This window comes from Cherax quadricarinatus, chromosome 6 (genome assembly GCF_038502225.1).
Source record: "Cherax quadricarinatus isolate ZL_2023a chromosome 6, ASM3850222v1, whole genome shotgun sequence".
In the NCBI taxonomy this organism is placed as follows: Eukaryota; Metazoa; Arthropoda; class Malacostraca; order Decapoda; family Parastacidae; genus Cherax; species Cherax quadricarinatus.
The window spans coordinates 46,610,096-46,628,674 of NC_091297.1; the positions used below are offsets into that span (position 1 = coordinate 46,610,096).

The 18,579-nt window shown below is 38.6% G+C and overlaps 1 protein-coding gene across 1 annotated transcript in view; it reads left to right on the forward strand.

Moving 5' to 3' along the window:
- Positions 1 to 18,579, forward strand: part of LOC128691697 (serine/threonine-protein kinase MRCK alpha) — a 163,398-nt gene that overhangs the window by 48,739 nt on the left and 96,080 nt on the right. The window lies entirely within an intron of this gene.

Genomic DNA, 18,579 nt, shown 5'->3' on the forward strand with positions numbered 1-18,579 from the left:
CCTCACGGCTGGCACCACCACTACCACCACCATGCACATTTTCCATCCCAATTGCAGCACTGTCATCTTCATTTTCACTATCTCTTCCTGTTTTACAGCCACGGGATGTACTCCGAGATGTACTCCTTTCCCTTGGAATAGCATATGGCACACTACCAGAGCGCATACACCGTCGTATATACTGACGCTTCACTGGAGAAAATTCTACTTCGCTATCGCTACTGGAACTGCTTTCAAGAGCTTGTAGTTCATATTCACTATCACTAACATCACCATTGCTCACATCTGAGTCCTGGATATGGGAAAATAGGAGTTTCCTCTATTGTTCTGGTACAGCTGAACGTGAACAAGACGGCCCAGCATCAGTGGTGGAAGGTTGAGGGTCGTCTGGGTTTTCCTCACTATTACCGGTATTATGGTCATTAGTTTTGGTCACAACCTCATCAGAACCTTGAAACTCATGTTCACTGGCACTTCCATCTGTATTAGAACTGTCACTGGGGAACAAAAGTGTCCCAGTTCCCCGAGGAGTGAGGAGTTTCTTACTGCGATGCATGGTGAACAAGGTGTACTTAAATGGCGTTCCCACAATGCACCACTGGATCCCAGACTTTTTTCCTACCACCCACACCAACTACGCAGGCCCATTCTCTCACATCTAGGCCTACCAGCCTTTTCCCGCTTGATTTGAAGGTGCTAGAATTTATGTGTACTAGTATGTCAGTAACCCTGGCACGTAAGCTGTACTAGTACGTCAGAAACCCTGAAAGGGTTAAACTGATTAGCAGACAGGGGTCCTTTAATTTGTTCTGGCAATGAATTCCAAATCTTCGGGCCTTTTACGTGCATAGCATTTTTGAATAGGGAGAGATGAACACGGGGTATATCGAAGAGCGATCTGTGTCTTATGTTATGGTTACGTGTTCTCTTACAGTTATCAAAGCGGAGTTTGAGAGGAGGGTTTACATTAGAGTATTGTGTTTTGTGTATGTAGTAGGCACAATAATATGTGTGAATGTTTTGTATATTTAGCAAGTTAAGACTTGAAAAGAGGTGGAGTGTGTTGTCCAATGCAGGAGTTAGTAATCAATCGCACTACAGCTTTTTGCTGGGTTATTAGAGGCTTAAGGTGATTTGCTGTAGTTGAGCCCCCATGCACAAATACCATAAGTGAGGTAAGGGTAAATGAGAGAGTGGTACAAAGCTAGAAGAGCTGATTGGGGTACATAGTACTGTATCTTTGGAAGGATGCCTACTGTTTTGGAGACTTCCTTGGAAATTTGCTGTATGTGTGTCTGAAATTTGAGACTGCAGTCAAAGTGGAGACCTAGAAATTTGCCCTCTGCCTGTCTCGAGATAGGTGAACCATTTATCAATAGGTTTAGCCGCACATTTGAAGCTGTTTCGAAAAATCATGAAGCAGGTTTTGTCTGTATTATGAACAAGTTGGTTGGTAATCATCCAAGTTGATATTTTTAGCAGTTTAACATTTACTGTATCTGTTAGTATGGTTGGGTTTGAGTGAGAAAAGACATAAGATGTGTCATCTGCAAATAAAATGGGTTTAAGGAGATTAGATGCATTTGGTAGGTCATTGATGTAAATGAGAAAGAGAAGTGGGCCAAGAATGCTCCCCTGTGGGACTCCAACAAGAACAAGTTGTGTAGTGGAACAGGCTCCATTTGTGTATACATACTGGGTTCTATTGCTAAGATAAGATTTTAGGTAATTGAGAGAGTGTAAAAGGTCATGGTCAACTGTATCAAAAGCTTTTCATAAGTCTATGAAGAGTCCCAGGGAAAATTCATTTTTCTCGAGTGCAGTATATTAGTTCTATCATATGCATAATAGCATCATCAGTGCTTTTTTCTGGTCTGAACCCAAACTGACAAGGGTTGAGTATGTTGTGGGATATGAAGTAGGAGTAGACGTGTGTGTATTAATTTTTCGAAGATTTTAGATAGCAGGGGCAGGTTTGATATAGGCCTATAATTGTTTATTTCAGTTGAATCACCTCCTTTGAGGATTGGGGTGACTCTTGCTTCTTGAGTATGGATGGGAAAGTGGAAGATTCAATGGATTTGTTAAAGAGAGTTGCAATAATTGGTGACAACACATGAGAAGCTTTTTTATACACAAGAGGTGGTAAGTTATTTAGGTACCCTGTCTTGTTCTTTAGTGTTTTGATGATAAGTGAGATTTCAGTAGGATTAGTTGTGACTAAAAACAGAGTATTAGGGTAGTTGTCAGCAAGGTAGTCTTTTGGTTAAATGTTTGAGCTTGGGATTTTACTTGCTAGTTTTGTTCCTACGGTAGAGAAAAAGATTAAGTTTGTTGTCAGTATCAGTTGGCTGTAGGAGAGGTTCATCTGGTTTAGTTAATTAATCAGTCTGTTTTGTGACAGCTTTTTTGTTCCTAGAATTTCTGATAAGGTTTTCCAGGTCTTTTTCGTATCACCTTTTATGTCGTGAAATCTGTTTGTTTTCATAATACAGTTTTTTTTTACCTCCTTATTAGATTGGTTAGTATTGACGAGTAATGTTTTGTGAGATCCTTTGTTATTAGACCCATTCTGTACTGTTTTTCATATAGATTTTTTTATGAATAGATTTGAGGATGCTGTTTGTAAGCCAGGGGCTGTTTAGTCTTTTTGCTGTGATCTTCTTAATTTTTATTAAGCAATGCATGTTATAAAGGTTTTGGGTTTTATGTAAAAAATGTTAACACAGTCATGAATATCGAAGTTGTCTGCTAGCTTGTTTTGCCAGCCAATGTTGCTAAATGCTGAAATAAAATTATTAACAGATGACTCGTCATGTAGTTGGAATGTGATCTTAGTTGTGTCTTGGGGCACTTTACACTAGTTGGTTATGAGAAAGATGGGATAGGGGTCAATGGTGTTATCTGTGATTATGCCTGCTTTTAACGAGAATATAGTGTTTGTCCAGGTATGGTCTAGTAATTAGGCATTTGTGTCAGTGATTCTTGTAGGTTTTGTTATTGTTGGTAGAAGTAAGCAGCTGTTCATAGTGTGTATGAATTCAGTCACTTGTGGGTCATGGTCATGGATAAGATTTATGTTGAAGTCCCCTGTAAGTATTAGGTGGTGTTTGTTCATTGCAGCACTAGTTATTATGTTTCTTAATTTTTCACTAAAAGAGTAATTATTGGAGCAAGGAACTCGATAAATTGCTCCAACTGTTAGAGGTTTTGTAAGGTCTTTGGATTTATTAAATTTAGCAAAGGTATATTCACCATATTCATCCCTTGTGCAAGTAGAATTTATACACACTAGTTCATCAGAGTGGTATATAGCTGTTCCACCTTCTAATTGATCTGACCTACAGTTGTGTATGGCTGTGTAGCCAGGTATGGAATAGATATTTGTAACATCATGTTTAGCCCTTTGACTGTCGCAGGCCCCTTTCTGAAACTGTCATTCTACGTCGAAAAATTTTTGGAAAAAAAAAAATTATTTTTTCTTATAAAATGATAGAGAATCTTTTCTCGATGGTAATGACATCAAAAGTACGAAATTTGGTCGAAAACTCGTGGAATTACGCTCCCGCGAAGTTAGCGGTTTCAGCGACATATGCACATCGGCAATTTCACCGAATTTGAGCCCTGTTTTTGGCCAATTCTGTTGTTCCAGTTGACCAAACTCATAGCTATTTCTTTTAGAACTCCATTTTTTCTATCAGTTGAGTACAAGAAACTGCCCATTTACCGATTTGAACTACCCAGTAAAGTGGTCAGGAATTGGCAATTTGGCCAGTTTCACGCAAATTAAAAAAAGATGCCAATTTCAAAATAGGGTCCAAAATAAACAATGTAGACATTCTTTGCACTAAAATAACATATTCTCTGTTCATTAGTCACGTCTCTAGGCCACTCTTATATTACTATTGCTTTCTATTTTGATTTTTTAGTCATACAAAAAGTACAAAATTTACTGTTATGCAGACTAACGCATTATTGTAAAAATGGTATAAATAATATCAGTGCACTAGTGAAAGAACATTAGACTCCCCAGTTGACGTGTATTGGATGTGTGGTGTGATTTGCTTACTCCTGAACATTGGTAAAAATCGAACATTTCCGCTACTTTGAGCTCAATTTCAAGGTCGTTTTCATCGTGAAAGTAATCAAAATCATCTCTATTTCTGTAATATGTTCTCCATTTTATCAAGTGAGACCATGAAAACGAGAATACAACGATAAATACTATACGAAAATACACCTCAAAGTCGGCATTTTAATCCAAAAAAACAGTCCGTTTTATTTTTTCTCATTACGCACTGCGTGCTGCAGGATTTTTTTTTATGTGGTACACACTGACCCCACAGACCCATTCTCTCACATGTGGGCTTACCAGCTTTCTCCCGCTTGATTTTAAGCCGCTAGAATTTACGCATATAAATACGTCAGAAACAGTGGCGCGTAAGACGTATATATGCAATCGAAACAGTCAAAGGGTTAAGACATGTTTCTTTGAGAGTTATGATAGACATACTGACATTTAGAGAATTCGTTAGTGCTTGGAGGTCTTCATAGTGCTTGCTTAGTGATCTGACATTATAATTGAATACTGTTATGTTATTGTTGGCACTGAGTAGTGTCTTTGCCGGACTAGCAGTATAATAAAGGCAATTGTTGTTAGGACCATGTGTGTCATTTAATAAAAGGTTGATGTCAGGATTGATGCTTGCAGTCATATGACTAATGCTTGTTTAACAAAGTATAAATAGTATAAAAACAACTGTTAATGTTGCACTGGAGGTGATATGAGAGCTTATACAAGCAGTACAAAGTGTAGGTAGCTGAAGAACTATTCTACAGATTGCAAAGATTTGACTTAAAGCACAAAATTTAGGCAAGTAATAACAAATTGCATGATTAGTAATAAAAAATAATGAACTACAGTGGACCCTCGCCTATCGCTATTAATCCGTTCCTTAGAGCTCAGTGTTAGGCGAAATTATCGTTAGGCGAATTAATTTTCCCCATAAGAAAAAATGGAAATCAAAATAATCCGTTCCTGACACCCCAAAGTATGAACAAAAAACAAATTTTTACCACATGAAATATTAATTTTAATACACACAAACTGAAGATGACATGCACAGTTACATGACACTTACCTTTATTGAAGATCTGGTGATGATTGATGGGATGGGAGGAGGGGAGAGTGTTGATGGTGTTAGTGTTTGGAAGGGGAATCCCCTTCCATTAGGACTTGAGGTGGCAAGTCCTTTTCCATGGTTACTTCCCTTCTTCTTTTAGTGCCACTAGGACCAGCTTGAGTCACTGGACCTCTGTCGCACAACATATATGTCAATAGAGGCCTGTACCTCCTGTTCCTTTATGACATTCCTAAAGTGTTTCACAACATTGTCAGTGTACAGGTTGCCAACACGGCTTGCAATACCTGTGTGAGGGTGATTTTCATCAAAAAAGGTTTGCACTTTAAGCCACACTGCACACATTTCCTTAATCTTTGAAGTAGGCAACCTCCTCAATTTCTCTATCCCCTCCTCCGAAACAGTTTCCTCAGGTGTGGCCTCTTGCTGTTGAAGATGATCTAGCAACCAACTCTTCCACATCCTCCCCACTAACCTCCAACCCCAAGGACTTCCCCAATGCCACAGTGGATTCCTCAACTGGCATAGGATTCCCAGGGTTAGCCTCAAACCCTTCAAAATCCCTTTTGTCTACACATTCTGGCCTCAGTTTCTTCCAAGCAGAGTTCAAGGTCCTCTTAGTCACTTCCTCCCAAGCCTTACCTATAATGTTTATACAATTGAGGATGCTAAAGTGATCTCTCCAAAACTCTCTTAGAGTCAATTGAGTTTCTGAGGTCACTACAAAGCACCTTTCAAACATAGTTTTTGTGTACAGTTTCTTGAAGTTGGAAATGACCTGCTGGTCCATGGGCTGCAGGAGAGGAGTGGTATTAGGAGGCAAAAACTTCACCTTAATGAAGCTCATTTCCACAAAGTCGCTCTGCCACATCTGAAGGATGACCAGGAGCATTGTCTAATACCAGGAGGCACTTGAGGTCAAATTTCTTTTCAATTAGGTAATTTTTCACAGTGGGGGCAAATGCATGGTGTAACCAGTCAAAGAAAAAGTCCCTAGTGACCCATGCCTTACTGTTTGCCCTCCACAGCACACACAAATTAGGCTTGAGGACATTGTTTTTCCTGAACACTCTGGGAGTTTCAGAGTGATACACCAATAAAGGCTTCACTTTGCAATCACCACTAGCATTGGCACACATCAACAGAGTAAGCCTGTCTTTCATAGGCTTATGTCCTGGGAGTGCCTTTTCCTCCTGAGTAATGTACGTCCTGTTTGGCATTTTCTTCCAAAACAGGCCTGTTTCGTCACAAACACTTGCTCAGGTTTCAGTCCTTCACTGTCTATGTACTCCTTGAATTCCTGCACATATTTTTCAGCCGCTTTGTGGTCCGAACTGGCAGCCTCACCATGCCTTATCACACTGTGTATGCCACTATGATTCTTAAATCTCTCAAACCAACCTTTGCTGGCCTTAAATTCACTCACATCATCACTAGTTGCAGGCATTTTTCTAATTAAATCATCATGCAACTTCCGAGCCTTTTCACATATGATCGCTTGAGAGATGCTATCTCCTGCTATCTGTTTTTCGTTTATCCACACCAATAACAGTCTCTCAACATCTTCTATCACTTGCGATCTCAGTTTCGAAAACAAAGTTGCACCTTTGGCAAGAACAACTTCTTTGGTTGCCGTTTTCTTGGCCACAATAGTAGCGATGGTTGGTTGGGGTTTTGTGTACAACCTGGCCAGCTCGGAGACACGCACTCCACTTTCATACTTAGCAATGATCTCTTTCTTCATATCCATAGTAATTCTCACTCTTTTTGCTGTAGGGTTGGCACTAGAAGCTTTCTTGGGGTCCTTGGTGACTTATTTTGCAGGTGCAATCACTAAAAAGGCTGTGATAATATGAAATGTTCAGATTGTATGCTTGGAAGCGACCGCGGTGGCTGGCTTGTAAACACTGGCACCCAAGGAACAAGTGAGGCGGGCTCAGGCCGCACATGAATGCGTCTTGAACGAACCGCGTTGAGCGAGTTTTTTAGCGCTATCTGGGGCAAAATTTTTGTGTTAAAATGTATCACTAGGCGGATTTAACGTTATGCGATGCATTCGTTAGGCGAGGTTCCACTGTATTAAGACTAGGTATATGAATAGTACCTAACAGTGTTTGCACTAATGCCAGACAGTAAACAAAAAAGGGGGGTTTTGTATTACACCAACTATTATAGACTTGCACACATTAGAGTAAAAAAAAAAAAAAAAATATGTAGGAGTTAACTTATTGAGGATTGCAAAAGTAGTTATAAATGTAAAACAAGTAAACCATACCACGGGCGGGTTCAAATTCCGCCCGTGGTATGGTTTGTTTGCAATCGCGTCATTACGATTTCATGAGTCATGTTAATGGCATTGAGAGGACTTGAGCTACAGTTCGTCATGGCCACACTAGCTGGAGATTTGTCTGTAAAAACTTGCATTTGTGGTCTCAGTGGTGCCTATGCTACCCTTCCTATGGTGTAGAAATATACCTAGTTGGACGAATTTTATTGTGGCTAGCTGGTCCAGTGGCTAACGGGACGGTCTGGAGTTTTGAGACTCTCTGACCGCGGATTCAAATCCCGCCCGTGGTATGGTTTGTTTGCAATCTTGATTACGATTTTGTGAGTCACGTATAACAAGCTAGGCAGTAAACACTTAACTTTGACTCAAGAAATCGTAATGACACGATTGCAAACAAACCATACCCCCGGCCGGGATTGAACCCGCGGTCATAGAGTCTCAAAACTCCAGCCCGTCGCGTTAGCCACTAGACCAGCTAGCCACAATAAAATTCGTCCAACTAGGTATATTTCTACACCATAGGAAGGGTAGCATAGGCACCACTGAGACCACAAATGCAAGTTTTTAGACAAATCTCCAGCTAGTGTGGCCATGACGAACTCTAGCTCAAGTCCTCTCAATGCCATTAACATGACTCATGAAATCGTAATGACGCGATTGCAAACAAACCATACCACGGGCGGAATTTGAACCCGCCCGCTGGTCTAGTGGCTAACGCGACGGGCTGGAGTTTTGAGACTCTATGACCGCGGGTTCAATCCCGGCTGGGGGTATGGTTCACTTAACTTTGAATTGTATTGCACTAATTGTTATAGATTGCACACACTAGAGAATAAAAAATAAAGTAGTTAACTAATGGAGGACTGCAAAAGATAGTTACATACATATACAAAAACAGAAATGTATATCTTGTTAGGCAAACAAGATGGTGATCTTGAGGTGTTTAACAAGAATATAAAATATGAGATAGTGATTGGACAGCTTTGAATCACTGCTGTCAGATTGACAATATGGAAATGAGAATTAGATTTTATGGAAAAAATGGATGAAAAAAAGTTTTTGGGTCTCATAACACTACTTGTGGAAGTGGGTACAAACTGCATTTTTCTTCTGACTCAGTTATGCCAGCTTCACTTAGGAATTTTTTTTAGATAATGTGTGGTAGAAATGAAGTATCTTTTTCCTGTTGGTTCCTTCTTGACTGCAAATTTGCCATCCCTTGCAAAGGACTGGTAAATTTTGTGGTCATATCATAGCTTTCTTAGTCTGTAAAGGAGATTTTGTCTTCAGGGAAATCTTAGAGACACCAGAAACAGACACCTCTGGACAGATTTTTTGTGAGACAGGGGTGCAGTGACTCTCAAGCTGGTCCTAGTGGTATTAAAAGACAAAGAAAGGAAGTAACCCTAGGGAGGGATTTGTTACCTGAAGTCCTTATGGAGGAGGATTTCCCCTTCCAAACAATAACCCCAACTCCCTCTCTCCTCCTCCCTATCTTCCATAAGTCAACAGTCTTCAATAAAGGTATGTAATAGTGATTTAATTGTTCATGTATTTATTTTATTTATTCTCATTGTTTTGTGTATGTAAAACTATAATTAATCTTTAAAAAATGTATTTTTTGTTAATATTTTTGGGTGTCTGGAACATCTGGAACAGATTAATTGTATTTACATTAATTCTTATGGGAAATATTATTTCGGTTTTAGGTCATTTTGCTTTTAGGCCGACCTTCTGGAATGGATTATGGCCGATTACCGAGGGTCCACTGTAGTACGTAATGATAATCACTCTTGGGCACATTTTCATTAATCCATCTATGGTATTTTCTTCAAAATTATATAAAAACATGATATATACACCCACAGTACAAAAAATTTCACATAAATATGAAGTGTGGTAGCCGGGCGGAGGGAAAACATTACATTTTCTATGGTCCAGCACCAGAGAAAACATGTATGAATTTCCATTTAGCCCAGTCACTCCCCTTAACACATTCCGCTTTGTTTACAATTCTCTGAATACAGTGAACCCCCGCCTTACGATCAGCTCCCAATGCGACCAATTATGTAAGTGTATTTATGTAAGTGCGTTTGTACGTGCATGTTTGGGGGTATGAAATGGACTAATCTAATTCACAATATTCCTCATGGGAACAAATTTGTTCATTAATGGCACCTGAACATACTTCTGGAATGAAATATCATAAGGCGGGGGTCCACTGTAATTTCTTATTACATCTCCCTTTGTTTATGAGGACATCTAAAGGTAGTTGTTAGAAACAATTAAACTCAGTGAACAAGTTATGTTGATGGTAATAGTATGGCTCTGGGCCACATTAAATATCGTATAGCTGTGTAAGTAGGTATAGCTATGTAGCCCAGGCGGGCTACATCTACCCACTACCTACACTTGACTTGCTACAAATACAGTGGACCCCCGACATTCGATGGCATCGACATTCGATAAATCTGACATTCGATGCCTTTTAACGCAAAAATTTCACCTCGTCATTCGATGGAAAACCCACGATTCGGTACGATTCGTACAAGACGTGTCCATGTGTGGCCAGTGTTTACAAGCCAGCCGGTGTGCGCGCATCTAAGGATACATTCGGTACATTCCATATTATCCATATTATCACTGTTTTTGGTACTTGTTTCTGCAAAATAAGTAACCATGGGCCCCAAGAAAGCTTCTAGTGCCAACCCTTCAAGAAAAAAGGCGCTAATGACTATTGAAATGAAGAAAGAGATAATTGCAAAGTACGAAAGTGGAGTGCGTGTGTCGGAGCTGGCCAGGTTGTATAGTAAACCCCAATCAACCATCTCTACTATAGTGAGCAGGAAAACGGCAGTCAAGGAAGCTGTTGTTGTAAAAGGTACAACTTTGTTTTCAAAACAGAGATCACTAGTGTTAGAAGATGCTGAGAGACTGTTATTGGTGTGCATTAAAAAAAGAAGGGAAGTAACCCTGGAAAAAGACTTGATACCTCAAGTCCTAATGGAAGGGGATTCCCCTTCTAAACACTAACACCATCCATACTCTCCCCTCCTCCCATCCCATCAATCATCACCAGATCTTCATTAAAGGTAAGTGCCAATTATTCTATTGTTATTAATCTATTGTTATTGTTGTTATTGTAATTATTCTATTGCATTAAACTTAATATTTCATGTGGTAAAATTTTTTTTGTTTTTTTCATACTTTTGGGTGTCTTGCACGGATTAATTTGATTTCCATTATTTCTTATGAGGAAAATTAATTCGACTTTCGATATTTTTGACATTCGATGAGCTCTCAGGAATGGATTAATATCGAATGTAGGGGGTCCACTGTATATAAATACTAATCACCTCTCATCCTACAAAGACTACACATATTTTAAGGTAAATAATGAGTGTACTGTATGTGTATTTTATCTCTCTGGGCTGCTTTAAATATATACAGTGGAACCTCTACTTGCAAGTTTAATCCGTTCTATGACCTTGCTCGTAACTGGATTTGCTCGTTTGCAGAATAAATTTTTCCTCATTTAAATTAATTGAAATGCAATTAATCCGTTCCAGTGGAATTCTGTACTTCAATAATTTCGCTAATATCAACTCTACGGCTTATTTATCTATCTCACTTCATCTAATATAACATAATAAACAATATAAATAACATACAAACCTGATATATACTTGAAAATGAATAAAATATGTCATTCATGTGGTGGTATGGGCGGTGTCGGCGGTGGACAAGAGTTTGTCTGGAGACAGGGCAAAATACATCATGGTGGTTAACGCTCTCGCTTCACACGGTGAGGGCCTGGGTTCGATTCCCAGCCAGAGTAGAAACATTGGACGTGTTTCTTTCCACCTGTTGTCTATGTTCCCCATCAGTAAAATGGGTACCTGGGTGTTAGTCGACTGGTGTGGGTCGCATCCTGGGACACTGACCTAAGGAGGCCTGGTCACAGACCGGGCCGCGGGGGCGTTGACCCCCGGAACTCTCTCCAGGTAAACTCCAGGTATACAGCTTACGTATTTATATATCACAGTTCATCTAATATGACATAACAAACAATATAAATAACATAGAAACACGATATATACTCTAGAATGAATAAAATATGTCATTATGTAACAGGTGGAGGCAGCCACAACCGCTCCCTCTTTGTTGTGGTAAACACTGCCATCTAGTGACGGCCTTTTGAAGCCGTCTATTATTATAATTATTATATGTAGTACATTATTATATATGTATTATTATTATACATATTATTATTATTATTGTACAGTGGACCCCCTCATAACGATTACCTCCGAATGCGACCAATTATGTAAGTGTATTTATGTAAGTGCGTTTGTACGTGTATGTTTGGGGGTCTGAAATGGACTAATCTACTTCACAATATTTCTTATGGGAACAAATTCGGTCAGTACTGGCACCCGAACATACTTCTGGAGTGAAAAAATATCGTTAACCGGGGGTCCACTGTATTATACTATTATTATTATTATTATTATTATACGTATTGTTATTATTCATATTATTATTATTCATATTATTATTATTATCGTTATTATTATTATTATTATATAAATTATTTGTAATTTTTATTCACAGAAAAAATATAAGATTTACTGTTATTCCTTATTGCAATAATTGTATAAATGTTAACCCATTCACGACTGCATATTGGAATGGGCCATTTCTCCTAGGTTGAGCTCAATTTCAAGGCACTTTTCGTCATGAAAGCAATCAAAATCATATCTATTTCTGTAATATATCTTCCATTCTATCAAATGAGACCAAAAAAACGAGAATATGTACAACTATAAAAACCATACGAAAATGCCACTAAGGGGTGGCTAATTGCTGAGAAGTGAGCTCCATTATTTATGCTTAGATTTCTTTCATCATTATTATTATTATTATTATTATTATTATTATTATTATTATTATTATTATTATTATTATTATTATCATTATTATTATATAAAAATTTGTAATTTTTATTCACACAAAAAATATAAGATTTACTGTGATGTCATTTGTTTACACTGAAACAGCCAAGCAATGGACCATTTCTCCTAGGTTGAGCTCTATTTCAAGGTACTTTTTGTTGTGAAAGCAATGAAAATCATATCTATTTCTGTAATTTATCTTCCATTCTATCAAATGAGACCAAAAAAACGAGAATACAACCATAAAAACCATTCGAAATTACCACTTTGGGGTGGCTAATTGCTGAGAAGTGAACTCCATTATTTATGCTCCGATTTCTTTCATTTTTGGTGTACATTAAGAAGCATCTTTCCATCATACATTGCCCAAGTTTCAGTAAGATAGTCCAACAAACAAATGAGATACAATTCCTGAGATCAAGAGCAAGAGCCCCTCAACAGTGTCAAGGAACCTGCTTTGAGGTCTGCTCGCTTGTGGAAATTTTGCTCGCGTATGGAAGCAAAAAATCAACCTATCGACTGCTTGTATTTGGAAAAAAACTCGCATATGGACACGCTCGCAAGTAGAGGTTCCATTGTATTAAGTTTGGGACGGGGAGGCAGGGCTACCTACACCTGAGTTTCTACAAATAAGCACTACTCTCACCTTGCCCTACAGTGCTCATCATGGCTTTATGCCACCCCTCCCCCACATACAATGAAAGATTATAATATACAGCGGAACCCCGGTTTTCGAACTTAATCCATTCCAGAAGATACGATACTACGTGTCGCAAACTGCCCTTCTCACACTATACCATTCACTTATATATCCATACCTCACCTATGCTATCTGTGTTTGGGGTTCAACTGCAGCAACACACCTAAAGCCAATAATAACCCAACAAAAAGCCGCAGTAAGAATAATCACTAAATCAATCCCTGGCAACACACCCCCCCACTCTCCATAGATCTAAACTTACTCCCTGTTCAGAACATCCACACTTAATACTGTGCCGTCTATATCTACAGGACCTTAAATTCCAATATTAACCTTGACCTAAAATGCTTTCTTGATAGTTGTGACAGGATCCACAGGCATAACACCAGACAAACATCTCTATGATATTCCCCGTTCGACTAAACATTTACAAAAATTCGATGTATTTCAAAGGACCTAAAATCTGGAACACCCTACCTGAAAACTCTAGAACTGCAGACACATTCATCACTTTCAAAACTACAGTTAGAAAACATCTTATCTCCCTGATCCACCCCGACAACTAACTACATGATAACCACCTGGTGGTTCACAATTACACTCACCCACTGACTATAAACCCAGAAATACTAATCTTAATCTTAAAATAATAAATCCTAACTAGTCATAAGTTTGCTTATGATATTCCAATATAGACACTTTGTATTGTGCCAAAACAAAAGCATTCACATTGCTAAACTCACAAATTATGATGTAGTCACTTAGCCTTAATACCATAATCTGTAAGGATTTAATGTTAAGAATTCATCTAAGTCTGCTCGAAATGCCTAGCCTGGCTAGGTGCCCTAGTGGCCCCCTCTGTAATTAGTATTTTATAACATGTAAACCACACAATACCCAAAACCCGTAAACCCCACATTGTAACCCTTATAGAGAATAAACTTGAATTTGAATTTGAAAGGTCATTCTAAAACCGAAACACGCAAAAACTGAATCAATATTTTCCATAAGAAATAATGTAAATGCAGTTAATCTGCTCTAGACACCCTGTGGTCATCCACCAACTCTTCCACATTCATTACTTGCGTTAAAATATTTGTAGTCTTAATGTAGGGCGAGAGGTGAGTAGTACTTTTTTGTAGGAAGTCACTGTGTCTGACTTCTTTGGGTGTTCTAGGTTCTCTACACTTGTGCTGCTATGTATGATAATCTATGTAACTGTATTTGTGTATACCTGAATAAACTTACTAAGTAGCCAGTAGAGGTAGGTAGCCGGTAGGTAGTCTGGGCTACGTACATACACCCACCTACATAGCTACACGATATTTATTGCAGCTCAGAGCCATATTATTACCATCAACATACCTAGTTCACTGAGTTTAATCGTTTCTAACAACTACCTTTAGATGCCATCATGAACAAAGGGAGAAGTAATGAATAATTCATGCCGAGAATTGTAAACTGAAACCAGACGCAGATTCATACAGTTTTCTGTAATGCTCGACCAGAGAAAAAGAGGAAACGTAATGTTTTCTCTCCACCGACTACTACCCTTTGATAGCATATAAACATTGCATGTTTATACTATGTTATTTATCATGTTTCTTACATAATTTTGAAGAAAATATCATAGATGGATTAATGAAAATGTCTATATTAACGTAAAACAAGATATTTAACCCTTTCGGGGTCCGTCCGTGCTTTACGTTGAGGGTCCAAACCGTAGATCTACGCCACGAGCTCAGCTCACTCTGATAAGCTGTGAGCGGTAAATTTGGGCCTAGATATGAGAGAATAAATCTATATGGTATGTGTGCACCACATAAAACAAATTCAGCAGCATACAGCGCATAATGAGAGGAAAAAACTGAGACTAATTTTCGATTAAACCAAAAATTTTGCAATGTTTTTTTGTATGTTTATTATAGTTGTATTTGTGATTTCTTGTTCTCATTTGATAGAATGGAAGATATATAACAGAAATAGAGATGATTTTGATTGGTTTTAATTCTGAAAATGGCTTGAAACTGAGCTCAAAGTAGCGGAAATGTTAAATTTTTGCCGATGTTCAAGAGTAAACGAATGACCTCACACGTCTAATACACACCAGCAGGTGGATCTAATATATGTTCACAAATCTGCTGATGTTATTTATACAATTATTACAATATTGCATGACAGTAAATCTTCTATTTTTTGGTTTGAATAAAAATTCATTATGTGAATTAAAAATAAAAATGAAATTCACTTGTAAAGCCTGAAAACGTAACTAACGAACAGAGGAAATGTTAGTTTAGTGCCAGGAATGCCTGCATTGTTTATTCTGGACCCTATTTTGAAATTGGAATATTTTGAACTTCGCACTAAATTTGCCAAATTCCAGTCACTTTATTTTGTAGTTGAAACAGTCGAATTGGCAATTTCTTGTGCTCAATTGATAGAATAGAAGTAATACTAGTGAAATAGCTAAGAATTTGGTTGACTGGAGTAAGGTAATTGGCCTAAAATGGAAGTAAAAGTCGGTAAAATCGTCGATGCGTAAATATCGCTGACACATCAAAATTCGTGAGAGCATAATTTCGCCAATTTTCCATCAAATTTCATACTTTTTGCTTTATTACCTTCAGAAAATGATTCTCTACCATTTCATAAGAGCAAATAACAAAATTATTTTTTTAAAATTCGTGGACACTGGTGTGCACTTTGAAATTTGGCCTTTGGACCCTGAAAGGGTTAATGTGCCCAAGAGTGAGTCACAAACATATGAGTGGCCCAGGTGGACATGTCTGATGCATATGATTTCCGGATCAAGGTCTGATATCTGGAGCAAAATTTCGCACAAAAAAGTCTTTAAAACCAAATCTTCCAATAACTGGGGCGTGCAAAAACCAAGGTTCCACTGTATATATTTGCCCACTTATTGAGGTTTTAAAACTTGGCGCTGCATCCTTTGCGCTTAATCATGTCCCTCAGCTGTGTAGACGGACTCGCACACAAATTCTTGAGGGTTTGGGGAGGTATATTATTTGATGCCTCGTGTAGAGCAGCCTCCAGCCATGGGATGAAACTGATATCCTTGCCCAGTAAACTTCATTTCGCTATTGACCAGAGGTTCTCAATACGGTTTAGGTCTGGGAAATTGCCTGGACAGTCATTAAAGAACCTCACTTCACAGTCCTTAACCCTTTCAGGGTCTGTGCTGTAGATCTACGGCTTTACGTTGAGGGTCCAAACCGTAGATCTATGCCATAAACTCGGCTCGCTCTGATAAGCTGTGAGCAGTAAATTTGGGCCTAGATACGAGAGAATGCATCTATGTGGTATGTGTGCACCACATAAAACAAATCCTGCAGCACACAGCGAGAGAGAGAAAAACTGAGACTGTAATTTTTGATTAAAACAGCAACTTTGCAATGTTTTTTTTTGTATGTTTTTTATAGTTGTACGGTGGAACCTCTGCTTGCGAGTTCAGTCCGTTCCATGAACTTGCTCGTAACTGGATTTGCTCGTTTGCGGAGTCAATTTTTCTCATTTAAATTAATTGAAATGCAATTGATCCGTTCCAGTGGAATTCTGTACTTCAATAATTTTGCTAATATCAACTTTATGGCTTATTTATCTATCTCACTTTATCTAATATGACATAATAAACAATATAAATAATGCAAAAACCTGATATATACTCTAAAATGAATAAAATATGTAATTCATATAGTGGTATGGGTGGTGTCGGCGGTGGACGACAGTTTGTCTGGAAACCGGACAAAATACTTCTTGAATAATTTCATTAATATCATCTATATGGCTTATTTATCTATCACAGTTCATCTAATATGACATAACAAACAATATAAATAACATAGAAACCTGATATATGCTCTAGAACGAATAAAATGTCATTATGTGTGTGACGGCGGCGGCAGCCAATAAGAGTTTGTCTGGAGACAGGACAAAATACTCCTTGAATATTTTGCTATCATCAACTCTACAGCTTATTTATATATAACAGTTCATCTAATATGACATAACAAACAATGTAAATTACATAGAAGCCTGATATATACTCTTGAATGAATAAAATACGTATGTCATATGTGTGGTGGCAGCGGCCGCCAATGAGAGTTTGTCTGGAGACAAGACAAAATACTCCTTGAATATTTCGCTATCATCAGCTCTACGGTTTATTTATCTATCACAGTTTATCTAATATGAAATAATAAACAATATAAATAACATAGAAACCTGATATATACTCTAGAATGAATAAAATATGTCACTGTGTAACAGGTGGAGGCGGCCACAACCGCTCCCTCTTTGTTGTGGTAAACACTGCCATCTAGTGACGGCTTTTGAAGCCATCTATTATTATAATTATTATTATGTAGTACACTATTATTATTTTTATTTTTTTTTTTATCATCACACTGGCCGATTCCCACCAAGGCAGGGTGGCCCGAAAAAGAAAAACTTTCACCATCATTCACTCCATCACTGTCTTGCCAGAAGGGTGCTTTACACTACAGTTTTTAAACTGCAACATTTACACCCCTCCTTCAGAGTGCAGGCACTGTACTTCCCATCTCCAGGACTCAAGTCCGGCCTGCCGGTTTCCCTGAACCCCTTCATAAATGTTAGTTTGCTCACACTCCAACAGCACGTCAAGTATTAAAAACCATTTGTCTCCATTCACTCCTATCAAACACGCTCACGCATGCCTGCTGGAAGTCCAAGCCCCTCGCACACAAAACCTCCTTTACCCCCTTCCTCCAACCTTTCCTAGGCCGACCCCTACCCCGCCTTCCTTCCACTACAGACTGATACACTCTTGAAGTCATTCTGTTTCGCTCCATTCTCTCTACATGTCCGAACCACCTCAACAACCCTTCCTCAGCCCTCTGGACAACAGTTTTGGTAATCCTGCACCTCCTCCTAACTTCCAAACTACGAATTCTCTGCATTATATTCACACCACACATTGCCCTCAGACATGACATCTCCACTGCCTCCAGCCTTCTCGCTGCAACATTCATCACCCATGCTTCACACCCATATAAGAGCGTTGGTAAAACTATACTCTCATACATTCCCCTCTTTGCCTCCAAGGACAAAGTTCTTTGTCTCCACAGACTCCTAAGTGCACCACTCACCCTTTTCCCCTCATAAATTCTATGATTCACTTCATCTTTCATAGACCCATCCGCTGACACGTCCACTCCCAAATATCTGAATACATTCACCTCCTCCATACTTTCTCCCTCCAATCTGATATCCAATCTTTCATCACCTAATCTTTTTGTTATCCTCATAACCTTATTCTTTCCTGTATTCACCTTTAATTTTCTTCTTTTGCACACCCTACCAAATTCATCCACCAATCTCTGCAACTTCTCTTCAGAATCTCCCAAGAGCACAGTGTCATCAGCAAAGAGCAACTGTGACAACTCCCACTTTGTGTGTGATTCTTTATCTTTTAACTCCACGCCTCTTGCCAAGACC